This window comes from Phyllostomus discolor, chromosome 4 (genome assembly GCF_004126475.2).
Source record: "Phyllostomus discolor isolate MPI-MPIP mPhyDis1 chromosome 4, mPhyDis1.pri.v3, whole genome shotgun sequence".
Lineage (NCBI taxonomy): Eukaryota > Metazoa > Chordata > Mammalia > Chiroptera > Phyllostomidae > Phyllostomus > Phyllostomus discolor.
The window spans coordinates 44,203,066-44,213,409 of NC_040906.2; the positions used below are offsets into that span (position 1 = coordinate 44,203,066).

Genomic DNA, 10,344 nt, shown 5'->3' on the forward strand with positions numbered 1-10,344 from the left:
ATGCTCCTGTTTTTATAGCTCAGTTTATGATCCTGGATAGTAGCAACCATGTTCCCAGCTGCAGGATCAGAGAGGAATAGAGGAATGAGGACTAAGGGAAGGATGAAGATGAAGAAAGCAAAGAGCACATATACAGTTTATTAAGGAAGGCTTTGAAAAGCTGCTATAGGACACTGCTGCTTATATATCATTGGCCAGAAATATCACAGGGCCATACCTACATGCATGGAGGCTGACAGATGTGGCCTTTATTCTGGGCTATTATGAGATCAGCTAAAAATCCATTACCATGGAAAAAGAGGAGAGCAGACATGTGGGAGCAACTAGCAGTCCCTACTCCAATATGCTCAGTGTTTCTTCACCAATTCTTTTACGGCATTTAATTTTTTTTGCTGTTACCAAAGTTATTCTTTTCTAATATTTCTTATAGGAAAATGTGTCACCACTAATTCTCTGAGTTTTATTATGAAAAGCAACTGTCCCAAAAATTCCCTCCATACCTCCAATTTTGCTCATACAGGCAACTACTATCAAATCTTAGAGTATTTCATTTCTTAAACCATTTTCAAAGGAATAGGTTTATACTGCCATTTAAAAAAATATTTCTGTTTACTGTGGATGATAAGGATTTAGCTTTTTTCAGCACTTCTCTCCCTCACTCATATATTTCCCACCAACCTAGCATCTAATTTATTATAATTCCTGGTTAGATCAGCATTCCATTTTTATGTAATTATGACTAAGTAAATATTAAAAGCTGAACCATGCACTATAAAATGATTTTATTTTATTTCTTTTATAACCTCTCCAAATTAATAATTGTGCTTTTTCTTGCTTAGTTTTCTAATTTGTCCCTATATTATCTATCATCAGCCATTCTCTCAATTTCATCTTCTTAGACCTCTATGTCCCCAGCATTCAGTCAGTACTCATTGATCACTGGTACACATCTCTTACTCCTGTATTTCTCCCTTGACTACCATCATGAGGATTCTCTTTGCCTCTCTCTCATGTAAGATCCTCTGATTCCAGGTTCCTCTTCCTTGGTTCAATTCTTCCTTTTGATGGAGTAACTATTCCAACAGTTAAGTATTGCCTGAACGAAAATTTTCAGAACTTTCCTTTTTTAAAGTATAATTGAACCTTGTTCTTAATCTTAATTTCATTTTTGAAAAATATATGTTACAATTCTTGATATCTAAAAGATAAAAATAATTTATGGACTTGTTATATGCTATGAAACCCTTATAAATGTCCTAATTTGATGCACATACCTGCAAGAATAAATGAAAGGTTTTATCATCTCTAAAATCCTGAAATAGACACTTAAAAATACCTTGACCTGAATGTACTTTCTAAATTATATGTATAAACACTTGCAGTCTTTTTTGTGTGATCTTATCTGGCCTGTTTTTGGCACTTTTATGTCTAAGGTATAGAGGGCCCCATTTCTCTAGAGAGTCCATTAGGTTCAGGAAAGCATTTCCCTGCATTCAAGTGAAACCATCAGTCAAATTAAAAAATTATCTCAGAGAAACGCCCACCACACACAGGCTTTCCATTGGGCTAGCTATGAATTTGCTCTTTTGCTGGTACAACAGCCAAGTGAGTCTTCCTGTGAATCCTCAGAAAGACATGGGGTTACACTGGAGGGCTCCTTCCTTCCCATGGTTGCATGTGCCTTGCCATGTACAGAGTTTGCTTAGATTTTCACTTTTTACATCTCACGTCTCACAAAGCACACTGCTTATTTGGGACAAGAGCTGGAATTAGGCAGTTTCTACCTGCACTCTATCTAACAATATTTATTTAAAGTTTATGCACATCATTAGTAAATTTTGCTTGCTTCAGCACCTTGACTCAATTAATTTTAACACCACCCAAACCCTTTGATAGTTATAATTTTTACTGAAGAAAATTTTTAGAAACTTGCCCTTGATCTTCCCTTTATTTCTTCAATATTTCTTTACTTTCTAAGGAAAGACAGAATAATATCTGTGCAATAAATGAGAATTTCATCATTTTGATTTGAAGTTTTAGAGAGACAACACAACACTATTTTAGAAACTAAAAGATTGGTGATATTTTTTTTCCTATTTCACCAGACTGGTTATTAGGATCCAGAGTTCAGAACAAAATTTGTCAAGTCGCTGATGTTCTGAAGAGGAAAAATCAGAAGGGAAGAAAGCCACTTTAAGATTTATTAAAACACAGTCAAATTGGCTCTGCTGCCTTCAACTGTTATCCCAGAGCTTCCTAACCCCAGTCAGTACACATTGAAAACTAATCAAGAAGCAGAGAAATGTGAGAGAGAGGGGTACAAGAGAGTCCTAAGACATTGGCTGCCTTCTGAGGAAGGATCTTTAGAGTCAAGGGACAGACATCCAAAATAATCGCTTTCAGAGGCTAGGGATGCCAGTAAGCAATGGAGACTGGCATTTCATTCTCCAGTAGAATACTTCTGCTACAGCAAATTTTCTACCTGCACTTATTTGAGCTAGAGAGAAAAAAATTGGAAAGACACATAGGGCAGAGAAGAGTTCAACCATGGAACAAAATGCACTTTCATCATTTGGTATGACAAGATGGTGAGTCAAGTAAATACAACAAAAGTTAGCCTGACTTGTACACATCCTAGGAACACTGTCCAAGATAACCTCCTGCCACAACAATATCCTCAATAACAAGCAGCTTTGAGGTACCTGCTAGGATCTATATGCAAAGGGGGGAAAATGGAAGAATCTTAGTAGAAATGAGAATTTTTCCATTGGATACCTGAAACACTGAACCATGCCTTCAATAAAAGTGATAGCATTTGTGTGTCTGCCGGCAGAGAGCATCAATGATCCAGGGTTCCCCAGACAAGCAGAAATTGCCAGGAGAAGACCACAACAACAACTAAGAAAGATACGCCTGTCCATTCCATCTTACTTATTCTCTCCTCCCAGGCTCCAACCCCAAAAGCAAGTTTGGTCCAGAAGTGAGAGGGGAAAGATGAACAGGTGCTTCCTCCCCTCTTCGGGATGAAGTCCATGTATTCCTGGGAAGGGGGGAAGAGATGATAATCAAATTAATTATGAGGTAGCTGTTTTAAACTAGGCTCAGCTAAAAATAACTTTTCAATAATTGAAAGTGAGCAAAGAGTTATGAGATAGCCTTAGGCAACAGTAACGAAAAAGTCTGTGTGCTCAGTTGGGACAGTATCTGGAGAAAAAGATTAAACAAGGATTGTTATGTTCATATCCTATTGGGTTTAACTTATTAATAGGAGTAAATATAGAAAAAAGGAAATATGAGATGAGATAACTTTATAAATAAGTTCTAAGAGGAAAGTATATGGATAAATTTAGGTTTTATTTGCAATGATGGAGGTCATGAGGATGTCAAAGGGTACTAAAGAATTTTAAGAATTTAAAATTTCCAGTAACTAACTTTATGTCATGTGATTTTTAAAAATCAGCTTTTGTTAGGTATAAGCTGAAAACAACAACAACTCAGAGACAGTTTCATTAATTTTTTTCTTCACTGGACTGAATGACGCTGTGTGCCAAACACTGGATAAGTCACTGAGACACAATAGGCTTGCTTCTGCTCTCCTGAAATCTATATTCTTTTTTTCTAGATGCTCAGAAGAAAGAGCTTTTTAGGTCAGTCAGCAAAGGCACAGAAATCTCAATTATCTATGATCTTTCATATAAAGGGAAGAGAGAGAACTGGCTAAGCACTTGTTATATTCCAAGTGCCTCTAAAGTCATCACATAAGTTAATACTCAGCATAAATATTTATGCTGAGCATAAAGTATTACTGATATACCTAGTATTAATACCTGATATACCTGAGTATTAATAAATACTCAGCATAAAGTATTTATTCCTATGTATGGAATGAACAACCTGAGGTTTGGATTCACTCACTAACTTGCCCAAGACCACCCAGCCACATAAATGACAGAGCATTAATAAGACACCAGCTATATCTGGTACTTTACATTTTCTCTACTGCGTCATGTATTCTCTCTGAATGACCACATAGAAATAATCTAAATATGTAGAAGAGACACCAATCATTTATAACTAGCAATCAGAGCAACATGGGGCCATCTTCACTGTGAGCATTAGTGAGCAAATTCCATATGCTACAGGGTCACCTCAGATTTATGCTCAGGGTACAATTTCTTCACTAAAAAACCATAATGAGTATATGTATAAGGCGACCCAACTACCATCACCTGAGATAACTTGGATGAAAGCATTTTGGATTCTTTAGAGGAAAAGTACTGTGCAATTTTGATGAGAATTTTCATTTATTGTAGAATTCCCCAATATAATTGTTGTGACTTTATGATTTCCAAATATTTACAGAAATTAATTTCCTTTGTTGCACTATCACACTGCCTACAAAGTTTATAAACATGCTCCAAATAATGAAAAGCAAAAATAATCTACTACTACTGTACCCCTCACAATGGAATAAAATATACAATCCTTATATACTGTCACAGAAGTAGCATTATGACAAAGCAGTCAGAAAGGCTATATTTTGCATACTGATATACCTAGTTATTTTTTAAATATATTTTATTGATTATGCTATTAACAGTTGTCCCATTTCTCCCCTTTATTCCCCTCTGTCCTGTGCCTCCTCACCCCCATCCCCACCCCCTTAGTTCATGTCCATGGGTTGTACATATAAGTTCTTTGGCTTCTCCATTTCCTATACTATTCTTTACCTCCCTCTGTTTCGTGCCTAACATTTATGCTTCTTATTCCCTGTACCTTTTCCCCCATTCTCCCCCATCCCCATCCTCACTGATAACCCTCCACATGCTCTCCATTTCTGTGATTCCGTTCCTATTTTAGTTGTTTGCTTAATTCGTACTCATTTTTTTAGGTTCAGTTGTTGATGTGAGTTTGCTGTCATTTTAATGTTCACATTTTTATCTTGTTTTTCTTAGATAAGTCCCTTTAACATTTCATATATAAGGGTTTGGTGATGATGAACCTTTAGCTTTACCTTTAGCACTTTCTCTGCCCTTCCATTCTAAATGATAGCTTTACTGGATAGAGTGATCTTGGATGTAGGCCCTTGCCTTTCATGACTTCAAATACTTCTTTACAGCCCCTGCTTCTATGTTAGGTTTCAGCTGTTAGTCTTATGGGAACTCCTTTGTCGGTAACTGTCTCTTTTTCTCTTGCTGCTTTTAAAATTCTCTTATCTTTAATTTTTGGGTAACTTAATTATGATATGCCTTGGTGTGTACTTCCTTGGGTCCAAATTCTTTGGGACTCTCTGAACTTCCTGGACTTCCTGGAAATCATTTTCCTTTGCCAGATTAGGGAAGTTATTCATTATTTTTTTCAAATAAGTTTTCCTTTACTTGCTCTTCCTCTTCTCCTTCTAGCACCCCTATATTCTGGTTGTTAGAATGTTTAAAATTGTCCCAGAGGTTCCTAAGCTTCTTCTTATTTTTTTGAATGCTTGTTTGTTTGTTTCATTCCATTCTGGTTGAATGTTTATTTCTTCCTTCTGGTCTAAATCATTGATTTGAGTCCTGGTTTCCTTCCCTTCACTCTTGGTTCCCTGTACATTTCTCTTCATTTCATTTTGCATAGCTTATATTTTTTCCTTATTTTGCCACCATACTCAACCATTTCTAAGACAGTTTGATTTTCTGGCAGTTCTGGTTATTTTTGTTTTTATACTTCTTCTTTTCTTTTGGTTATAAACAAGAAGTTTATACTTCTTGTGTTGTCCTTCTTTTGGTCATGAGGGGAGGCAAAATTTATCTACCTATGCCTCCATCTTGGCCAGAAATCAATATACACAGTTATTATATGGCATCCAAGGAAGATGCTTATATAAGTAATTATTATCCTTATCTATATACTTCTTGGCATCTATCACTTTAATTAGAATATACTTGGTTTAATGCATTTATTTATTCAGCAAGCATGTATGAGGAAACTACTCTCACCTGAATTTTATAAGATATGAGAAATATTATAAATACAATGGAATCTCAATCATCTGGCAACTATAGCCAAGTAAAGCAGATGGGGTATATACATAGTTATTTATTAAAAATATACTGTGAAAAGTATCATAAACAAGAAATAAATGCAATGGTATGAGGTTCAAAGTAGTGATTACTTTCAACAAAAAGAATCAAGGAAGGCTTTTTGAAAGAAGCAGAATTTGAGTTGAACTTGAAAATGAACTTTGAAATTTCTCAAATGCCTTTAGTATTTTGAGAATAAAATAATGTTTTTCCTCTTTTGATCAATTAAAATAACATATTAATTTCTTAGTAGTAAGTCATCCTTATAGTCCTATAAGAAAAAAAATGCAGGGTGTTGAACTCATTTTATATGTATTTTTATTTTGGACTTTTGCATATTTATTCCTGTATATTCCAGGAAACTAGTGGGTGGTTTCTTTCTGAGTACCATCTTTATCAAGGTTTATTATCAGACTAACATAAAATGAATAGTGTAAGCTTTCTATCCTTTGCCATGTACTAGAAGAATTTACCTAGGGGACCTTTGGTACCTATGGAAAATATGAAAGGACTCCCTGCTAAAACTATCCTGTTTTGGATCCATTTTTTTAACATAGCTGAAAATTCTGATAGGGTTTCCAGTTTCCTCCATGGCTATGGGCACAACAATAGTTCTGTCACATTTTTTTACTTCTTCTTACATTAATGGTAATAATTAATATTTTAGATAGTTTTCCATTGCATTTCATTAAAATTTTAAACTTTATTTGCATAGAACTCTACATCATTTTCTCTCCCCTTATAGTCTTTAATAGACTTCTGTCCAGTTGCTATATCTTTGTTCTTTTTCTACTCTTGATTATTTCTAATTGAATCTTTTAAAAATTTCTTCATTTATTTACTAATTTTCCCTAAGAGGGCTGGTCTTCAAGGTGACTAAGACTTGAAGGCACAAAGCAGAACAGTAAAGCATACAAACTGGCCAAAATGAACACATTCGAGGTAGAAATAAAGAAGGGAAGCTTTTTATTAAATGAAATATTTCCTTAATAGCAGTGAGCAGACAAAGAAAAGACTAGGTCCTCCACAGATAAGAAATATTGTTTGTCCTGATAACATAATAATGCTTTTTAAAGTACTATTTATTATCCCTGCTTAAATGAGTATTGCATCTTAATAGGCACACACATTTATCAAACTAAATGTCTTCAAATATAGATGGTGTGGCTAAGGCTTATACTTATCCAGAGAAAATTGTGCTGAAAATTGAAAAATGTATGTGCTAACCAAGGTACAGGCTGGGAAAGCTGGTTTAAAGCACTTTGTTTAATTTCTTCTTGCTCATCCTGTATCAACGGGGGATGACACTTGTCCCATCTTTACCCTCCAGCCGTGTTTTGATAATAAATGATAAAATACACAAAGTACTTCGAATCTTTATAAATTCTTGGTTAATTAAGAAAAAACTGTAGTTTTCTTTTAAAATATATTTAAAGATATGTATTTCCTGGCTAGTACTTATTAATTTTATCTTTACCAGCATATTTATCACACATTTTAATTTCAGTGATTTTGACCAAATTGGCTGCAATTAAAGTTATTTAAAGCACTGGAGCCTTCAATGTGAAACATCTCAAGGCAGTGCTGTAATTCCTCTCAGGTACGGACAACTGGCAGTGTTGAACGTCAGACTGTCTCCATATTGAAATAAGTAGAGCCATTTCACAAGGAAGCCTCCGTTATTTATATTGTTGGCCCTCTCATCTTCTATCAGCAAGCACAAATACAATGAGATCCTAGAACAAATGAGCTTATTAAGATCATGGTTGGACATATCGTTTTTCAAATCACACTCTACAAGACAGATATGCTGGCAAAGCTGTAATAAATGTCAAGGCTCAAGGCATCCACCATTCTTTTTGGGAGCCCGATGGCTTGGCTAGAAAAGCTTTTCATAAATTTTAGTGCACACCTGTCAAGTGGCAGGTGTGATAGTCTGCTATCGTGGAGCCTGAGCTGTGATTTCTGGGCTGGCAGCACTGTCATCGTTTTTGGTACAATCATATGCTTTACCCTCCTCATGACCAATGAAATCTATGTGATCACACTGAGAATCTGTACATCTTGGCAGATCTGCCAGTGGTACTCATCACATACAGCAGAGTTTAGATTGGCTGCCATGAGGTGTTATTTCCCATTTGTTAACACAATGGGGTTTCATAACTACAACAACAGAAATACATTCATTTGTATATGGGTTTCATCCTTGTTCGAATACAAAATCCATCCCGCCTTTCTGGCACTCTTTTAACCTTTCAAAATCCATCTTCTACATGACATTGCTGTAGTGCTAATTATGTCACATATTTATTAGGGAAAAAAGGGAGGGAAAACCCTTCTTTTGTTTCAATAAGATAAGTTTGTGGGCTTCCACAGTATGGCTGGCCACATTAGCTAGCACTCGCTCTGTTCTCTCTAATAAGGAAAAGGCAGACAGCAAGAGACTGAACTGTACCTGCTTCTATTTCCAACAGACTGACATTCAACTTTAGTACACAAAAAAAGCCAGGAGAATTTTATTAATCCTATTTTTAAAAAGTTACTATAAAATTAAAGCAAAAAAAAAAAAAAGGAACCTGAATTTTAGTAACAGCTGGAACAGTCCCCAGCAGCAGTAGGAGAAGAGATTTAATTTAGTTGATTTTCTGTGGTTGTTGGTTGCTTGCTAGTCTCATGGTGATGGAAGTTGCACATTTTTTCAAAGGTCCCAAGAAGCTACTAGAGGTTTGGTTCTCTGGGCAGCAACCAGGCGCAAAGCAAGGATCTGGGGATCTTTGCACCATCCCAAGATCCAAGTGGGACATACTTTTGAAGGATGTGGAATGTCCAATCATAAGTGGGACAAAAACTGACAAGCAGGAAGCTTAGGGACTCAGTGAGTGTAGCATGTTTATCTCCTAGAGATGTTTCATGTTGAAGACATGTGGTACCACCCTCTCGCTGAAAGCACTGCTTCCCCTGTTGAAACTTGCTAGGGATTACAGTGAGTTTGACTCAGTTCAAAGCTTCTTTCATTCTTGTATGAATTCCATGAAGCCTTCTCACCAAAGGCACCCACATCAGAATTTCTAGGAAGAAATAGAGTTTCTTCATGCAATTTTCCCAAATGGAGCAGCATATTGTAAGGGACATATGAATTCTGACTGTAGGTACTCATATACTTTGGATTTTTCAGAGAGTATGATAATCAGCCAGCCAGATGAAACCCTAGAAATTCTGATGAGTGAGCTTGACCCAGCAGTTAGGGACCCGTTCTACATGAAAGATGGTGTTACTGCAAAGGATGTCACTCGTGAGAGTGAATTCATGACCTGATACCAGGTTCTGTCATTGATGCCACAATGTTCAAGCCTTGTGAGTATTTAATGAATGGCATGAAATCGAATGGAATTTATTGGACTATTCACATCACTCCAGAACCAGAATTTTCTTGTTAGCTTTGAAACAAACTTAAGTCAGACATCCTAGGATGACCTGATCAGGAAAGTTGTGGAAGTCTTCAAGCCAAGGAAATCTGTGACCACCTTGTTTGTAAACCAGAGTTCTAAATGTCACACAGTGCTTTCTTTGCCCCAGAAGACTGAAGGTTTTTAACATCTTGATTTCCAGACTGTTATGTTCAATGATTACAAACTTTGTTTTTACCAGTTTTGCTAAGAAGCAGCAACAACAGCAGAGTTAATTAAGACAAATGAAGAAAAATGCAGAAAGAGAACATGCATAGAAGAAGATGGTGGCTGCTCTTCACATATTGATACTGGGGGCTGTGCTTTCCATAACCACCACCTTGCAGTTGCAGAAAGCCCTGGATGTAATGATGGTGCGATCATTTTGAATTATATGCATTATTATATCAAGGAATTAGATGTCTTACATGGATGCTCTCCTCAGGGTTTAGGTATCCTATGCCACTCTTGCTGTGAAATAGAAGTGCACATAGGAAAAAACTTTTACTACGTGAAACCTTACAACACTTGGGACAATTCAATTCAGTTTATGCACAGTATAATATTTCTCCAGGTATCATCCGAAATTCCCCACAGACAAGGCTTTCATCCTCCTTAGGTGTTGTTCTCAGCCTAACCATCTCAGACTGTTCTAAAATTGCTGCCAGGATAATCATCTCCAGTTACCTCCAATTTCTAGAATGTATTCTCTACTAATGTTATTGAAACCAGTTTCTACTCTATACAGATGTTTTCTACAACAGCAATTAAAGATTTTTCTTCCATGAGTACAGTCCTCTTAAGAAAGTTATTGCAATTATCTATTTTATATATTATTA

The 10,344-nt window shown here is 36.0% G+C and overlaps 1 pseudogene; it reads left to right on the forward strand.

Moving 5' to 3' along the window:
* Positions 1-8,738: 8,738 nt before the first annotated feature.
* LOC114495520 lies at positions 8,739-9,876 on the forward strand (annotated as a pseudogene).
* The last annotated feature ends 468 nt before the right edge of the window (positions 9,877-10,344 follow it).